We start from the raw sequence: 19,902 nt of genomic DNA, 5'->3' as shown, positions 1-19,902 counted from the left end.
TTGGAGCTCTTTATCAGTGCTGCCAGTTCTACTGATGCCTTTATTAAAATTATTGCTTTCCCTCTGCAAAGCTGCCAGATGCCCTAGTGTTTCCTTTTAACTTTGCTTGTGTCAGGACCACAGTGGTTTCTTATCTCTTCCTGGTATCTGTATACCAAATTACCACCCCTGCCCCTGCTCTCTCTACAACAACAACAACAACAAAGCAACAACAAGAAAAAGCCTGGAGTTGCCATCACTAAAAATCTTCCAAACAACCATCCCCAAATTCTTATAAATTTTTATAAATATCACCTGAGTAGTAGAGGAACGTCTCAGTAGACCCCAAGCCAATTTCCCGCTAAATGCTAAGCTGAGACCATCTTGGCTATATTAGCACAGATAAGAAATATAGTCATGCCTCCTGTGCCTTTACACCATACATTTTTCTATAAAAAGCTCTGTGACTGAGCATGTAACTATGGATGTCAAAAGAAAAAATTAGCAAAAAAAATTAAACATTTCTTCAAAATGGAAACAGAAAATGGCTGACCAGTATACTGGAATACTGAATTTTTGGTACCCCTACATTTTCAGACTCTCTCTCTCTCTCCCTCTCTCCTTCAGAAATATTTTTGTTGAGAGAGAACCTTATTTTCAGAATTAAATGTCTTCCCCCTTTTTAGTATGTGATCCATGCAATTATTAAATATTTCAACAACTAGCTTAAAATCATTTTCAAAGAGATATTGACTGTTGTTTGTGCTTTTGAATTAGCTTGGAGAGATGGCTTACCATAGAGTTTTATAACTGAGTGCCTTTTTACCAATGACAAAGACAAAGCAATAAAAAGTATGTTTATTATGTTTCAAAATTATTTTGCTGATTCCTGGCTCCTTTAAAGCAACAAGGTCTAGGTTTTGGTTATCCTTGTCTGATCTATTCAGTCTCGCAAAGCTGAAGAACAATCTGAGGACTCTTTCTCAAAGATCTTTCTCAACATGCTGGGTTACATGGACTTAGTTTTAACTCAACCTGCTTTTTGTCAGTAACTTACAGAATATAGGAAAACTCTATGATCTTGTTCTGTCAGCCATTTATTTTCCACAGTCTGAGACTCCTCTCACTCAGCAGGGGAGGAATGGAGTTCCAAGATCAAGGATACTTCACTTCAGTTTCTGTTATCTCTCTCAAGAGTGAATCATAAAAAATATCTACTAAACTCTGCTTTTCATGTCTTCTCTTTGCAAGACCAATTTGCTGCTTTATAATTATTCACCCAAAGTTTTAAAGTTAGGAGATAATCAAGCCTAAAATAAAACATAAAATTTCAAAATCTCAGTAATACTTTGAAAAAAGAATGGCTTCATGAAAACTGAGTAAAATGGATTTTGGATGACAATAAAGATATAAATTTTTGAAGCAATTAACAGACAAAAATATGAACATAAATATTTTTACTTAAAAATCAGGTAATATGCAGGATCATTTTTCAAATATACTAAAAATAACCAATTATCTTCAAATGTTCATTTTTGTAACTGCCTGCTACAGTTATAAAGGAACACAATAGGCCCCGGTGTGTGATGTACCCTAAAACTTAAAGTATAATTAAAAAAAAGGAACACAATAATATCTGGGAATAGGAAATTAGAAATTACACAGTTAAGTAATTTAAACTATATTCTATTAGGTAGAATTTTTCTCTACTAATTGATACTGTCCTTGGCTAGAGAATTAAATTTTAATCTCAAAATTTATAAAAGCCAACTTTTGTCTGTAAGTTTGATAGTGAACTTCTGTTTTCATGCTTAAATAAAAAAAAAGTAAATCTATATAATTTAAATGGCTCTGAAGTAAAACCATTCTTTTTTTTTAACAAAAGTTGCCTAAAATTAAATAATTGTGCCAAGTTTGCTTCTTGAAATCAATTTCAGTATACTAATAAAAACCTGAGATAGTGACATTTTATCTTTTGGAAAATACAACTACGCACGTAAAACAATGAAGACAATGACACTAGAGTCAAAGCATAAATAAAACTTGTGCCTGGATAACCTATTTTCTCCTTGATTTGTACTCACTTGCAACATCTCAGAAGCACAAAAGGCGGTCATTCCAAATGAAAAATGGGAAAAGACCGACTATGGAAACAGGATTTGGAATAGTGCAAAGAAATGGAGAAGAAGATACTGAAACTGGGTCACTGACATAATGAGCATGCTTGTTCCTTTTTTTTTCGTGGTCAGGAAGAATGAATTGGAAGAAAGTGAATATTTTGATGGCATTAAGGAAGAAGCTGAGCTTTGCATGTATTTCTCTGCTGGCTGCCTCCTTATCCTACAATGGACTGCCCACAAATCAAATAATAATCAGATACGATTTGATTTATGCTTCAAATCAAATCAGATACCTTGAAGGAAAAGTACTACTTAAAGACTTGCTTGATTTTTAAACTAAGCAACGTGACTGTGAATGTTTTGTCACTTAAGGAGAAAAAAAAATACCATCGAAATCCAATATTTGCATATCTTGAAGATAAATATATTCTACTATAAAAAATATAATCAAGCTAAGATGCTGTAAATACACACAAATCAACACAATATTCTCATGGAATCTTGTAGATTAGAATTTACCAACCCTTCAGATTGTAGAATCATTAAGCTCGTTAAATTTAGAAAACCCGAGAATAAATATCTCATGCACTTTACTTTCTAATGTAAGCTCATTTTTATAGCCAATTTGATCCTCTTGATGCTCTGCTCTTAAACCTTGTCTTTTTGCCCTCTTCAGGAATCCTGCGTCTTGAACTATCCCTCTGATTATTTTCACTTATTCAGCTGCTGCTTACTCTTCGAGACATGACTAAAAATATTATCTTTCCCCGAAACCTTTTCTGACCTGTCTAGCGCATATTCACTTCTGTTTTTTAAGTTAATTCCCGCAGCCTTCATTCTCTGTACTACTCTTCAAACACTTTTATATTTTTGGCGTACAGTATTCAATAAAATTATCTCATTGTAACTTTAACTACCCAAAACTCAGCTCAGTGACTCTAACTGATACTGAAATCCACTGAATGATAAAAATGTTCTTTGAAGGAAATATAAAGTTTTAAATTATTGGAACCACTATGTCAAATTTTAGATGCTGCCTCAACTTCTCAGGATTGAGCAGACTCCAAGAAAACAAGGATTGCCCTGTTTGAAGAAATGATGTGAAGCAAAAATTTCGTTTCACATTGCTTATAAAATATGTTCAGACTCCTGAGCATGCAACATGGCATTCAAGGACCAGAAAGAAATCCCATGTGGATAGAGCAGAGTGAATAAGGGAAAATCTAGGAAAGAATAAGTCCAGAGAGTCAGCATAAAACTAGGTCGTGTGGGCTTTGTAGGCCAATGAAAGCATGTTGGCATTTTCTAAATGAGATAAGCCTACATTGGAGCAACTACAAATATAAAGCAAATGTTAATAGAACTGAAGGAAGAGATAACAGTAGAGGACTTCAAAAACCCATTTTCATTAATGGATATATCATCCAGAGAGAACATCAGCAAAGAAACATCAAACAAACTACACTCGAGACTGAATGGACCTAACATTCCATCTAGCAGCTGCAGATTACACATTCTTCTCAATTCTTCATGAACATTCTCCAGGAGAGATCAGACGTTAGGCCACAAAGCAAGTCTTAACAAATTTAATGAGGATGAAATTTTATCAAGTATCTTTTCTGACCACAATGGTATCAAACTAGAAATAATAACAAAAGACACTTTAGAAATTTGCCAAATACATGGAAAATGAACAGTAAACTACTGAACAACCACTGACTCAATAAAGAGATTAAAAGGGACGTTAAAAAACTCTTGAGGCAAATGAAAATGGAAACATACGAATCTTCTAAAAAGGAACTTTATAGCAATAAACACATCCAAAAAAATGAAACATCTCATATAAACAACCTAATGTTGCACCTCAAGGAACTAGAAAGAACAAGAATAAGCTAAGCCCAAACTTAATGGAAGGAAGGAAATCATAAAAATTAGAACAGAAATTAATAAAATAGAGATTATAATAGCAATGGAAATACAGAGAGTTGTTTTTATAAAAAGATAAAATCAACAAACTGAAAGCTAGACTAAATAAGGAAAGGAGAGAAGACATAAAAAATCAGAAATTATCAAGAATACATTACAACTTATACAACAAAAATACACAGGATCTTAAAAGACTATTACAAAAAAGTATATAGCAACAATTCAGATAATCCAGAAGAAACTGATATATTTATTGACATATACAACCTACCAAGATTAAATTATGATGAAATAGAAAGTCTGCACAGAACAATAATGAATAAGTACATTGAAATGGTAATAAAATATATCTCATAAAAAAAAAGCCCAGAACCTGATGGTGTTACTGCTGAATTCTACCAAACATTAAAAAAAAAAAAATTTTTTTTGCTAATTATTTTCAAATTCTTTCAAAAAACATTGAAGGAGAGAGAATACATCCAAAGGCATTTTATAAGACCACATTAGTCTCACCCTAATGTGAAAGCCAGAAAAGGATACTATAAATAAGGAAAACTATAAGACAATACCTTGATGAACATCAGTGCAAAATTTTTCAACTAAATACTAGCAAACCAAATTTAACAACACATTAAAAATATCATTCACAATGATCAAGTGGAATCCATTCCAGGAATGCAAGGGTGGTTCAAAATATACAAAATAATAAATGCAATACATCACATTAACATAATGAACTACAAAACCCATATCATCATTTCAGTAAATACAGAAAAATCATTTGACAAAATTCAACATTCTTCCACAATAAAACTCTCAACAGATTAGGTACAGAGGAAATGTAACTAAACACAATAAAGGCCATATACAACAAATCCATAGTGAAAATTCTCAACACTCAAAAGTTGAAAGCTTTTCCTTAAGGTCAGAAACGATATAAGGATACCCACTCTTACCAATTCTTTTCAACATAATACTGAAAGTTCTACCCAGAGCAATTAATGAACAGAAAGAAATAAGAGACATTCTAATAGAAAAAAAAAAAGGTAGAATTGTTTCTGTTTACTGATGATGTGATCTTATATATAGAAAATCCTGGGGACTCCACACACACACACCAGAAAAACCTGTTAGAACTAATAAAGAATCCAGTAAAGTTATAGGCTACAATATCAACACACAAAAAATCAGCAGTGTTTTAATACACTAACAGCAAACTATCTGAAAACTAATTCAAGAAAACTATCTCCTTAACAATAGCTACAAAAAAAACTAGGAATAAATTTAACTGAGAAGGTGAAAAATATTTATCCTGAAAACTATAAAACTATGATGAAAGAAATTGAAGACACAAATGAATGAGAAGACATTTCATGTTCAGAAATTGAAAAAAAACTAGTATTGTTAAAATTTCCATATTACACAAAGTGATCTACAGATTTAATGCAATTACATCAAATTGCCAATGACATTCTTCACAGAAATATAAAAATACATTCTAAAATTCTTATGGAACCACAAAGACCTTGAATAGCTAAAGTAATCTTGAGCAAAAAGAATAATCTGGATGCATCACACTACCCGACTTCAAAATATACTACAAAGCTATCATAACCAGAATATCATCAAATACTGGCTTCAAAACTGAAACACAGATCAAGTAAACAGAAGGGATAGCCCAGGAATAAATCCATATATTTATAGCCAACTGGTTTGAAACAAAGGTGCCAGGATTACAAAATGGAGAAAGAAGAGTCTTTTCAATAAATGGAGTTGGAAAAACTGTATATCTAGATGTAGAAGAATAAAAACAGACATAATCTCACACCACATACAAAAATCAACTAAAAATGGATCATAAAATTAAACGTAAAACCTGAAAGTATAAAACTACTACAAGGAAAAAATAGGGAAAAAGGTCTGTGGCACTGGCCTGGCAATAATCTTTTGGATATGATACCAAAAGCAATGGCAATAAATACAAAAACAGACAAGTGGGACTACATCAAATAGGACGCACACACACAAAAAAAAATCAACAGAGTGAAAAGACAACCTATGAAATGGAATGAAATTTTTTTAAACCATTGATCTGATAAAGGGTTAATATCCAAAATAAGAAACTCTCACAGTACAAGAGACAAAAAAGGAAATAACTCAGTTTTTAAAATGAGCAAATGGAATGAATAAAATTAATGAACTCTTCTCCAAAGAAAACACAAATGGCCACTAACTGTAGCAAAAGGTGCTCAACATAACTAATTATCAGCAAAATTAAAATTAAACCTGTAGAATATTACATCACACCTGTTAGGATGGCTTTCATGCTTAAAAATAACAAAAGAGAGTAAGTGTAGACAAGGATGTGGAAAAAAGGTAATTCTTCACACTTTTGGTGGAAATGTAATTTAGTACAGCTATTACGGAAAACAGTATGGAGACTCCTCACCAAACTAAAAATAGAACAATCATGTGAATCTGTGATCTCACTACTATATTTGAATCCAAAGGAAATGAATCATTATTTTAAAGAGAGATCTGCATTACCATTTTTACTGCAGCATTAATCACAGTAGTCAGTATATGAAATCAACTTAAGTAGCTATCAATGGATGAATGAATAAAGAAAATGTAGCATGTATGTACAATAAAATATTATTCTGCTAAAAGAGAAGGAATTCCTCCCATATGTGATAACATGTGGAACCTAAAGGACATTATTTGTTGGGAAATATATCAGGTACAGAAAGACAAATACTGGATGATCTCTCACTTATGTGGAATCTAAAAAAGCTGATCCAATATAGGTAGAGAGTAGATGGGGCTTACTAAGAGCTGGGGGAAGGGGATGGGGTGATGTTGGTAAAGGATACAAAATTTCAGTTAATTAGGAACAATAAGTTCAAGAGATCTATTGTGCAATATGATGACTATGGTTAAAAACAATGTACTGTATTCTTAAAAAATGCCAAAAGAGTAGACAAAAGGGTGGAACAAGATGGCAGGAAAAAAGACTACACTGATCTTCCCCCACCAAGGACACCAATTTAACAACTATCTACACACATAACAAAGCACCTTCATAAAGACCAAAAATCAGCTGAGTACTCACAGTGCCTGGTCTTAACTGTATGTCACTAAAAGAGGCATCGAAGAGGCAGGAAAATCAGTTTTGAATCACCAGCACCACTCCTTCCCAGCTTCTGGCAGCAGGTACATGGTACAGAGAGAGTTTCTGTGCACTGGGGAGAGGAAGAGGCAAAAATTGTGAGGCATTGAACTCAGTGCTGCCCTGTAGGGAAAACAGACAAAACTCAGCTAACATTTGCCCACAGTAGGAGTATTTAAACCCATCTGCCCAAGTCAGAGGGGTATCTCTGATCCCAGTGGTCACAATTTGAGATCCTACAAGTCCCGCTACCTCTGGCTAAAGTGCTCTAGGGCCACAATAAACTTAAAAGACACTCTAGGACACAAAGACTGCAACTTCTGGTGAGTCATGGTGATGAATTTGGCCCAGAGCCAGTGGAATTGGGGGAACAGGTGAACTACTGAGATACCAGCTGGAGCAGCTAAGGGAGTGCTAGCATCGCCCCTACCCTAACTCAGGGTGCACAATTCATGGCTCCAAAAAGGATCCCTTCCTTTCACTTGAGAAAAGTAGACGGAAGAGAGGAGAGGACTTTGTCTTGCATGTTGGATACTAGCTCAGTCACAACATAGAGCATGAGGCAGAGTTGCACATTCTCCTTTCCAGGCCCTAGCTCATGAATATTGTAGACACATGATGGGCCAGCAAGGAATGTGCTGCCTTGAAGAGAAGGACCCAGTTCTGGCAGTAGTCATCACTTGCTAACTGAAAAGTCCTTGGGTCCTGAATAACCAACAGCAAAACACTCAGGTGCATTCTTGAGTGCCTTGGGTGAGACACTGAGACTTGTTGGCTTTAGACGAGACTTGGCACATTCCCAGCTGTGAAGGCTACATTTAAAGCAGTGTGTAGAGGGAAATTTATAGCACTAAATGCCCACAAGAGAAAGCAGGAAAGATCTAAAATTGACACCCTAACATCACAATTAAAAGAACTGGAGAAGCAAGAGCAAACAAACTCAAAAGCTAGCAGAAGGCAAGAAATAATTAAGATCAGGGCAGAACTGAAGAAGATAGAGACACAAAAAACCCTTCAAAAAATCAATGAATTCAGGAGCTGATTTTATGAAAAGATCAACAAAATGGATAGACTGCTAGCAAGACTAATAAAGAAGAAAAGACAGAAGAATCAAATAGACACAATAAAAAATGATAAAGGGGATATCACAATGATGCCACAGAAATAAAAACTACCATCAGAGAATACGATAAATAACTCTACACAAATAAACTAGAGAATCTAGAAGAAATGGATAAATTCCTGGACACACACACCCTCCCAAGACTAAATCAGGAAGAAGGCGAATCTCTGAATAGACCAATAACAGGCTCTGAAATTGAGGAATAATTAATAGCCTACCAACCAAAAAAATATCCAGGACCAGACGGATTCACAGCCAAATTCTACCAGAGGTACAAAGAGGAGCTGGTACCATTCCTTCTGAAATTATTCCAATGAATAGAAAAAGAGGGAATCCTCCCTAACTCATTCTATGAGTCCAGCATCATCCTGATACCAAAGTCTGGCAGAGACAACAAAAAAAGACAATTTTAGACCAATATCTCTGATGAAGATCGATGTGAAAATCCTCAATAAAATACTGGCAAACCAAATCCAGCAGCACATCAAAAAGCTTATCCATCACGATCAAGTTGGCTTCATCCCTGGCATGCAAGGCTGGTTCAACATATGCAAATCAATAAACGTAATTAATCACATAAACCACATGATTATCTCAATAGATGCAGAAAAGGCCTTTGACAAAATTCAACACCTCTCTTCATACTAAAAACTCTCAATAAATTAGGTATTGATGGAACATGTCTCAAAATAATAAGAGCTATTTATGACAAACCCACAGCCAGTATCATACTGAATGGGCAAAAACTGGAAGCATTTTCTTTGAAAACCGGCACAAGACAAGGATGCCCTCTCTCACCACTCCTATTCAACAGTGTTGGAAGTTCTGGCCAGGGCATTCAGGCAAGAGAAAGAAATAAAGGGTATTCAATTAGGAAAAGAGGAAGTCAAATTGTCCCCGTTTGCAGATGACATGATTGTATATTTAGTAAACCACATCGTCTCAGCCCCAAATTTCCTTAAGCTGATAAGCAACTTCAGCAAAGTCTCAGGATATAAACAATGTGCAAAAAACACAAGCATTCCTATACACCAAAAACAGACAATACACCAATAACAGACAAACAGAGCCAAATCATGAGTGAACTCCCATTCACAACTACTACAAAGAGAATAAAATACCTAGGAAACCAACTTACAAGGGATGTGTGAAGGACCTCTTCAAGGAGAACTACAAACCACTGCTTAACAAAATAAAAGAGGACACAAACAAATGGAAGAATATTCCATGCTCATGGATAGGAAGAATCAATATCGTGAAAATGGCCATATTGCCCATGGTAATTTATAGATTCAAGGCCATCCCCATCAAGCTACCAAAGACTTTCTTCACAGAATTGGAAAAAACTACCTTAAAGTTCATATGGAACCAAAAAGGAGCCCATATTGCCAAGCCAATCCTAAGCAAAAAGAACAAAGCTGGAGGCATCACGCTACCTGACTTCAAACTATACTACAGGCTATAGTAATCCAAACAGCATGTTACTGGTACTGAAATAGATATATAGACCAATGAAACAGAACAGAGGCCTCAGAAATAACACCATACATCTACAACCATCTGATATTTGACAAACCTGACAAATACAAGGAATTGGGAAAGGATTCCCTATTTAATAAATGGTGCTGGGAAAACCGGCTAGCCATATGTAGAAAGCTGAAACTGGATCCCTTCCTTACAACTTATACAAAAATTAATTCAAGATGAATTAATGACTTAAATGTTAGACCAAAACCTTAAAAACCCCAGAAGAAAACCTAGGCAATATCATTCAGGACATAGGCATGGACAAGGGCTTCATGACTAAACCACCAAAAGCAATGGCAACAAAAGCCAAAATAGACAAATGGAATCTAATTAAACTAAAGAGCTTCTGCACAGCAAAAGAAACTACCATCAGAGTGAACAGGCAACCTACAGAATGGGAGAAAATTTTTGCAATCTACCCATCTGCAAAGGACTAATAGCCAGAATCTACAAAGAACTTAAACAAATTTACAAGAATAAAACAAACAACCCCATCAAAAAGTGGGCGAAGGATATGAACAGACACTTCTCAAAAGAAGACATTTATGCATCCAACAGACACATGAAAAAATGCTCATCATCACTGGTCATCAGAGAAATGCAAACCAAAACCACAATGAGATACCATCTCATGCCAGTTAGAATGGCGATCATTAAAAAGTCAGGAAACAACAGATGCTGGAGAGGATGTGGAGAAATAGGAATGCTTTTACACTGTTGGTGAGAGTGTAAATTAGTTCAACCATTGTGGAAGACAGTGTGGCAATTCCTAAGGATCTAGAACTAGAAACACCATTTGACCCAGCCATCCCATTACTGGGTATATACCCACAGGATTATAAATCATGCTGCTATAAAGACACATGCACACATATGTTTATTGTGGTACTATTCACAATAGCAAAGACTTGGAACCATCCAAAATGTCCATCAATGATAGACTGGATTAAGAAAATGTGGTACACATACACCACGGAGTACTATGCAGCCATAAAAAGGACGAGTTCATGTCCTTTGCAGGGACATGGATGAAGCTGGAAACCATCATTCTCAGCAAACTATCGCAAGGACAGAAAACCAAACACCGCATGTTCTCACTCTTAGGTGGGAACTGAACAATGAGAACACTTGGACACAGGGCAGGGAACATCACACACTGGGGCCTGCCAGGGGGTGGGGAGCTGGGGGAGGGATACCATTAGGAGAAATACCTAATGTAAATGACAAGTTGATGAGTGCAGCAAACCAACATGGCACACGTATACCTATGTAAGAAACCTGCACATTGTGCACACGTACCCTAGAACTTAAAGTGTAATAATAATAATAATAATAATAATAATAATAAAAGAAAAATGCAATTGACATCCTGGAACGAATGCATCAGAATCTTTTAATAGCAGAATTGATAAAGGAGAAGAACAGATTGGTAAGCATGAAGACAGGCTATTTGCAAACACACAGTCAAAGGTGACTAAAGAAAGAAGAATTAAAAAAAAAAGCACATCTGCAGGATTTAGAAAATAGCTTTAAAGGGGCAAACCTAAGACTTATTGGTCTTAAAGAGGAGGTAGAGAAAGAAACAAGGGTAGAAAGATTACTCAGAGGGATAATAACGTAGAACTTCCCAAACCTAAGGAAAGATATCAGCATTTAAGTGCAAGACAATTATAAAACATAAAGTAGATTTAACATAATGAAAACTACCTCAAGGCATGTAGTAATCAAACTCTCAGAGATCAAGAACAAAGAAGGGATCCCAAATGCAGCAAGAGAAAAAACACAAATTATATACAAAGACCTCTAATATGTCTGGCAACAAACTTTTCAGTGGAAACCTTAAAGGCCAGGTGAGAGTGGCATTACATATTTAAAGTGCTGAGGAAAAAATACTTTTATCCTACAATAATGTATCCAGCAAAAATATCCTTCAAACACACAGGTGGTAAGTACACATAAAATCACAGAATACTGTGACACTTGGACCGTGGTATGTAGATTACTCTTATCATAAGTAGAAAGACTAAGAGATAAAGCAATCAAAAATAATAACTACGACAACTTTTTAAGACATAGACAATATAGGAAGATATAAACAAAAACAACAGGAAGTTTAAAAGTAGAAGATAAAGTTAAGGCAGAGAGTCTTTATTAGTTTTCTTTCTGCTTTTTTGTTTATGGAAACAGTTGTAAGTTGTTATTGGCTTAAAATAATGGGTTATACGATAGTTTTTGCAACCCTCATGGTAACCTCAAAACATAACAGATACACACAAAAAAAGCAAGAAAATAAATCATATCACCAGAGGAAAACACCTTCACTAAAACGAAGATAGGAAAGAAAGCAAGGAAGCGAGAGAGCAAGGACAAAAGTAAGGGAAGAGACAGAAAGAAAGGACTACAAAGCAACCAGAAAACAAAAAATTGGAAGGAGCAAGTTCTTACTTATCAATAATTATGTTGAATGTAAATGGACTAAACTCTCCAATCAAAAGACATAGAATGGTTTACTGAAGAAAAAAAAAGACCTATTCATCTGTTGCCTACAGGAAACATCCTTAACTGATAGAGACACACATAGAATAAAAATAAAGGGATGGAAAAAGATATTCTATGCCAATGGAAACCAAAAAAGAGCAAAAGCAGCTATACTTACATCAGACAATATAGATATCAAGACAAAAACCATAAGATGAGACAAAGAAGGTCACTATATTATGATAAAGGGGTCAATTCAGCAAAAGGATACAATTTTAAATATAGATGCCCCAACAGTGGAACACTCTGACATATAAAGCGAATATTATTAGAGATAAAAAGAGAGATGCACCCTGTATTAGTCCATTCTTACACTGCTGTGAATAACTACCTGATATTGGGTAATTTATGAAGAAAAAAGTTTTAATTGATCCACCATTTCACAGGCTGTACAGGAGGCATGGCTGGGAAGGCCTCAGGAAACTTACAATCATGGCAGAAGGTGAAGGGGAAGCAGGTACGTTTTCACATGGTGGCAGAAGAGAGAGAGAGTGACGAGGGAAGTGCTGCATACTTTCGAACAACCAGATCTCATAAGAACTCACTCACTATCACAAGAACATCAAAGGTAAAATCTGTCCCCATGATCCAATCACCTCCCACCAGGTCCCTAACCCAACACTGGGGATTAAAATTCAACATGAGATTTGGTTGAGGACACAGAGTCAAACCATATCAGACCTTAGTACAATAACAGCTGAAGACTTCAGCATCTCATATTCAGCATTGGACAGATCTTTCAGACAGAAAATCAACAAACATTTGACTTAATATGCACTATAGACCAAATTGATATGATAGATATTTATAGAACATTTTATTCAATGGCTACACAATACACATTCGTCTCCTCAACGTGTCGATTATTATCAAAAATAGACCATATGTTAGGTCACAAAGAAAGTCTTAAAATATTCAAAAATTGAAATAATATTAAACATCTTCTCTGACCACAACAGAATAAAGCTATTAATCAATATAACAAGAAGAAATTTGGAAATGATACAAATACATGGAAATTAAACGATATGCTCCTGAATGACCAGTGATACAAATATATGGAAATTAAATCATATGCTCTTGAATGACCACTGGGTCAATGGAGAAATTAAGAAGGAAATTGAAAAATTTCTTGGAACAAATCACATGATACACAACATACCAAAACCTGTGGGATACAGCAAGTGTAGTACTAAGAGGGAAGTTTTTGGATACAAGTGCCTACATCAAAAAAGAAGAAAAACAATAAACAATCTAATGATACATCTTAAAGAATGAGAAAAGCGAGAGTGAGCCAAACTCCAAATTACTGGTAGAAAATAAATAATAAAGATCAGAACAGAAATAAATAAAATTGAAATGAAGGAAACAATACAAAAGATAAAGGAAACAAAAACTCAGTTTTTTGAAAAGTTAAACGAAATTGACAAAACTTTAGCAACATTAACTAAAAAGAAAGACATAAAACCCAAACAAAGAAAATCAGAGATGAAAAAGGAGCCATTACAACTGATACTGCAGAAATTCAAAGGATTGTTAGTGACTACTATGAGAAACCACATGCCCAATAAACTGAAAAATCTAGGAGAAATAAACAAATTCCAAGACACATACTATCTACCAAGATTGATCCATGAAGAAATTCAAAACCTGAACAGACCAATAACAAGTGGCAAGATAGAAGCCATAATAAAAAGTCCCAAAGTGAAGAAAAGCCCAGAATCCAATGGCTTTACTGCTAAATTCTACTAAACATTTAAAGAATTAATACCAATCCCACTGAAGCTATTTCAAAAAATAGAGGAGAAGGGTGAACTTTCACACTCATTCTATGAGGTCAGTACTACCTTGATGCCAAAACCAGACAAACACCCACCAAAAAAAGAAAACTATAGGCTAATATCTCTCATGAACATCAATGCAAAAATCCTCAAGAAAATATTAGCAAACCAAATTCAACGACATGATAAAAGATTCATTCATTCTAACCAAGTGGAATTTATCCTTGGGATGCAAGGATGGTTCAACATTTGTAGTTAAATCAATGTGATCCATCATACTGAACAGAATGAAGAACAAAATCTATAGGATCATCTCAACTAATGTTGAAAAAGCATTTGATAAAATTCAGCATCCCTACAGGATGAAAACCCTCAAAAAACTGGGTATGGAAGTAACATACCTCAACATACTAAAAGCCATATACAGTGGACCCACTGTTTTGCTTTGTTTTTGAGACAGAGTCTCACTCTGTTGCCCAGGCTGGAGTGCAGTGGTGTGGTCTCAGCTCACTGCAACCTCTGCTTCCCGAGTTCAAGCGATTCTCCTGTCTCAGCCTCCTGAGTAGCTGGGATTACAGGTGTGTACCACCACGCCTGGTTAACGTTTGTATTTTTAGTACAGATGGGGTTTCACCATGTTGGTCAGGCTGGTCTCAAATTCCTGACCTTGTGATCCGCCTGCCTCAGCCTCCCAAAGTGCTGGGATTACAAGCGTTGAGACACCATGTCTGTTAATATACTCAATGGGGAAAAACTAAAAATGTTCCTCTAAGGTCTGGAACACCACAAGGATACTCGGAGCAATCAGACAAGAGAAAGAAGTAAAGGGCTTCCAAACTGGAATGAAGAAGTCAAATTAGCCTAGTTTTCAGATAATATGATTTCATATTTGGAAAAACCTAGAGACTCCACCTAAAAAAGCTATTTGAACTGACAAACAAATTCAGTAAAGTTTCAAGATACAAAACCAATATACAAAAATCCATAGCATTTCTAAATGTCAACATTTAACAATCTGAAAAAGAAATTTTTAAAAAAGTAATCCCATTTACAATAGCTGTCAATAAAATTTAATACTTAGGAATTAAATTGACCAAAGAAGTAAAATATCTCTATAATTACACCATAAAACATTAATGAAATAAGTTGAAGAGGACACCAAAAATAAAAAAGATACTCAATGTTCAGGGATTGGAAGAATCATTATTGTTAAAATGTTCATACTACCCAAAGAAATCTACAGATTCAGTGCAATCTCTATCAAAATACTGATGATAGTTCTCACAGAAATAGAAAAAAAAGCCATAAAATTCATATAGAACCACAAATGACCCAGAATAGCCAAAGCTATCCTAGGCAAAAAGAACAAAACTGGAGAAATCACATTACCTGACTTCAAGTTACACCTCAGAGATATAGTGACCAAAACAGAATGGTACTGGCATAAAAACAGACACATAGACCAATGGAACAGAATAGAGAACCAAGAAACAAATCAACACACCTACAGTGAACTCATTTTTGACAAAGGTGCCAAGTTTATACACTGGAAAAAAAGGCAGTCTCTGTAACAAATGGCATTGGGAAAACTGGAGATCTGTATGCAGAAAAATGAAACTAGATGTCTATCTCTCACCATATACAAAAATCAAATCAAAATAGATTAATGACTTAAATTTAAGACCTCAAACTATAAAACTACTATAATAAAACTTTGGGAGACTCTCCAGGACATTGGTCTGGACAAGCATTTTTTAAGTAATACTCTACAAGCACAGGCAACCAAAGCAAACGTGGACAAATGGAATCACATCAAGTTAAAAAGTTTCTGCACAGAAGAGGGTATAATCCTCAAAGTGAAGAGACAACCCACAAAATGGAAGAAAATATTTGCAATCTACCCATCTGACAAGGTATTAATAACCAGAATACACAAGGAGCTCAAACAACTCTGAATGAAAAAAAAGTCCAATTAAAAATAGGTAAAATATTTGATTAGACATTTCTCAAAAGAAGACATACAAATGGCAAACAGGAATATGAAAAGGTGCTCAACATCACTGATCTTCAGATAAATGCAAATCAAAACTACAATGAGCTATCACCTCCCCCTAGTTAAAATGGCTTCTATCCAAAAGCCAGACCATAAAAAATGCTGCTGAGGATGTGGAGAAAAGGGAACCCTTGTACACTGTTGCTGGAAATGTAAATTAGTACAAGCTACAAAGAACTGTTTGGAAGTTCTTCAAAAAACTATATATAGAGCTACCACATGATCCAGCAATCCTACTGCTGTGTATACGCTCAAAAGAAAGGAAATCAGTATATAGAAGATATATCTGTACTCCCACGTTTGTTGCAGCACTGTTGATGATGGCCAATATTTGGAAACAACCTAAAGTCCATCCAACAGATGAATTAATAAAGAAAGTGTGGTACATGTACACAATGGAGTACTATTCAACCATAAAGACAAATGAGATCCTGTCATTTGCAACATAGATGGAACTAAAGATCATTCTGTCAACTGAAATAGACCAGGCACAGAAAGACAAATATTGCATGTTCTCACTTATTTGTGGAATCTAAAAATCAAAACAGCTGAATTTATGGAAATAAAGAGTAGAAGGATGGTTAACAGAGGTTTGGAAGGGTAGTCCATGTGGGGTGAAAGGTGGAAATGGTTAATGGGTACAACAAAAAAATAGAAAGAGTGATAAAGTCCACTATTTGATAGGAGAATGGAATGATTAGAGTCAATAATAATTTAATTGTACATTTTAAAATAACTAAAAGTGTAAAGTTGAATTATTTGTAGCATAAAGGATAAATGCTTGAGGGGATGAATACCTCATTGTCCATAATGTGATTATTATGTATTGCATGCCTGCATCAAAACATCTCATGTACAACTACTATGTACCCATAAAAATTAAAAACTAAAAATTAAAAAATGTCAACTGGATACTAAGTTTTTTTAATCACAAAAATGATAACTATGTGAGGCAATACAAATGTTAATTATAACAGCTACATTTAGTCATTTCACAATGTATATACACTACAAAACATCTAGTGTTACATCTAAATTCATACAATTGTATCTGTTAGTTTTTTAAAAACTTAGAAGATAGACAAATAACCTCTCAAAATGATATAAATTTAGATGGTGTTTAAAAATTATATCTTTTTATCAATTATTTTTATTTAGAAAGTAGAGCTATTATTCATAGAATATTTTTATTAAAATATAATGGATTTTTTTTTTTTCTAGAAACAGTGTCTCACTCTGTCACCCAAGGTGGAGTGCAGTGGCGTGATCACTGAGGCAAGAGGATAGGTTAAGGCCAAGAGTTCAAGAGTTCAAGTACAGTGAACTTAAACTCTTGAACTTGAACTCTTGAACTCTTGGGCTTAAGCTATCCTCTTGCCTCAGCCTCCATCGTAGCTAGGACTACAGGCACACACCACCATGCCCAGCTAATTTTCTTTTCTTTTCTTTTTTTTTATACAGATGGATCTTGCTATCTTCCTTAGGCTGGCCTCGAAAGCCTGCTCTTCAGGCTCTGGAGTAGCCACTGTGCCTGGCTATATATACTAAAATTTGTAAGGAAGGAGAGAATGTGTGAAGCTCCTGAAGGAATATTGTGTCTAGTTGCAGAAGCCTAGAGCTATTTTTGTTGGAGATTTCAGAGGCCTACCCAGAGGTAGAACAATGAGGCTCCACCCGTGGTGATGCAACTGAGTGATTAACCTCTCCCAGCCTTTATCATGTAACCTTGAGAAAGTCCCTCAACCTCTTTAAGATACAATTTTCTTACTATGAGTTAGGTTAGTACCTAGCTATAGGGTGGTTGTGAAAATGAATCGAGACAACACATATAAAGTACTTACTACAACATGTAACATCTATCAATTATTATGATTATAAATATCTCCCCGGCAAATTTGTATTATTTTTAAGGAAAGACATCCTATTTCAATCATCTTACTTTCCCCTTACCCATCTAGCATAGTGCTAGGTATTATAAATATTTGTTCAATTGAATTTATATGACTTACTAATTTTCTATTTCAGATAGTATATTTTAAAAAATAGAAGTAAATGAGAAACTTAAAGATACACCTTAGCTCCTAGGGATATTAATCAGTACTCAGCAGCAGGTCAATAAATGCTTCGTTAGTTGGCTGAAAACACTAATCTCCACCTTTGCTTTGGAGTCGCTGTTAAATGAGTATAATGATACAGGAAATATTTGCAAATAGAATTAAATTGTTGCCAAATTTAAACTATATTCTATTTAATTCAAGATGCATCATGAATTGTGATTTTTCTATTTAAGCCCAAAGCTAGCCAATAGTTTTAACTCTGGAATAGATATTTTAGCCAAGGCATTTTATATTTGAGTTAGAATTGTGTCTTTTATTGTAATATTTTTAATTTGTCAATGGTTTAAAGTGTCTCAGAAACATGGAATTTAAGGGTGCAAATGTGACTAGAATATGGATTAAAACCTCCACTTCCAATTTAACCAAATGCCTTGCTATATTTTTACATAAAACAATCCGTAATTGACTTTTAAAATATGAAAATTGGTTTTGGCCAATGTCCCATTCATCTGTTGCTAAGATCAGACCTCTCTAGGTAATCTACATAGGAATGGATCAGAGAGGAAAGGGAGTTTATAATTGTCATTGCAGCATATGTCAAATTTATTGATTGCTTGCTTTATGCTATTCTTTCATTTTTTAGCAAGCATATTTAGCTCTCACAGAAGCCCTAATAGTAACTGATGCCATTATTAGTCACATTATACAGATGGGACAAGTTAAGTAGAGAGAGATTATTTCACCTGTGCAAATGTTACAGGTAGTTAGATTGGCATGAGTCGGGCAGGAGAGGCCTCTTCTCCCCCTACTCACTAGGAATATCAGGTGATGGTTTGACGATTATCACACTGCTCTCTAAAAATAATAATTTGGCAGCCAGTGCCTGGGCGCCAGGGAGAAGACAATCTCCTGACCATCAACAGCTATCAAATCCACAGCTATCAACACTAAAGAACTAATTGAATTGCAGATGCCAGCGAGAATAAACTTTCTGGGAATGTGTGTTAAGAGATGAAATGGCAAAAAACGACCTACCAGGTGCACTCCACTGGAGAAGGGAAGAAAGCTTCAGTTGGGTATGCGTACAACTTCCTAAACGCACTGCGCGTGCTCACTTCCCAAGGGTAAGGAGGGCACTGCGCATGCGGGAAGCCCAAGCTAAGGGAAGAATCATGGGAAAGACCCAAGCCTATAAAGCCCTAGGATCAAGGTCAAAGGCTCTCTTTGATCTTCAGGAGCCCACTTGGATCTCTTAAGTGAACTTTCCTTTCTTTCCTGTTCGAAAGCCTTTTAAAATAAACTTCTGCTCCTGCTCTGAAACTTGCTTTAGTGTCTTGGTGTCTTTCTCTGCCTTATACCCCTCAGTCGAATCCTGTCTTCTGAGGAGGCAAGAACTGAAGTTGCTGCACACCCACATGGATATGCCACCGGTAACACCGGGTAATTTGGATACCTTCCACCGGTAACACAGAATCATCCAGATCATAAGTAGAGAGCCAAGAGTCAAACGTAAATAGTATGGGTTTGTAATACGATTCAAGTGGCTACATTTTAAATCACCACTTGAATGCTTTGACACTACCCACTACCACTTCTTTGATACAGGAATGGCCTCCACCCTCTTCTTAG

General features: G+C 35.3%; 1 long non-coding RNA gene across 2 annotated transcripts in view; it reads right to left on the bottom strand.

Moving 5' to 3' along the window:
- The window catches only part of LOC104008434 (uncharacterized), a 332,847-nt gene extending 313,436 nt beyond the window's left edge, over nt 1-19,411 (bottom strand). Inside the window, exons 1-2 of one of the 2 annotated variants that reach the window (XR_010147512.1) lie at nt 19,309-19,411; nt 7,138-7,267 (exon numbers count right to left, since the gene is read on the bottom strand). This is a non-coding gene — a long non-coding RNA (uncharacterized LOC104008434). The remainder of the gene's footprint in view (nt 1-7,137; nt 7,268-19,308) is intronic. The other variant, XR_010147513.1, reaches the window with a different exon arrangement.
- Nucleotides 19,412-19,902: the final 491 nt, after the last annotated feature.

The sequence above is a fragment of the Pan troglodytes genome, chromosome 9, assembly GCF_028858775.2.
Source record: "Pan troglodytes isolate AG18354 chromosome 9, NHGRI_mPanTro3-v2.0_pri, whole genome shotgun sequence".
In the NCBI taxonomy this organism is placed as follows: domain Eukaryota; kingdom Metazoa; phylum Chordata; class Mammalia; order Primates; family Hominidae; genus Pan; species Pan troglodytes.
The sequence above is the reverse complement of the archived record's forward strand: the minus strand, read 5'-3'. Positions and strand labels throughout refer to the sequence as shown.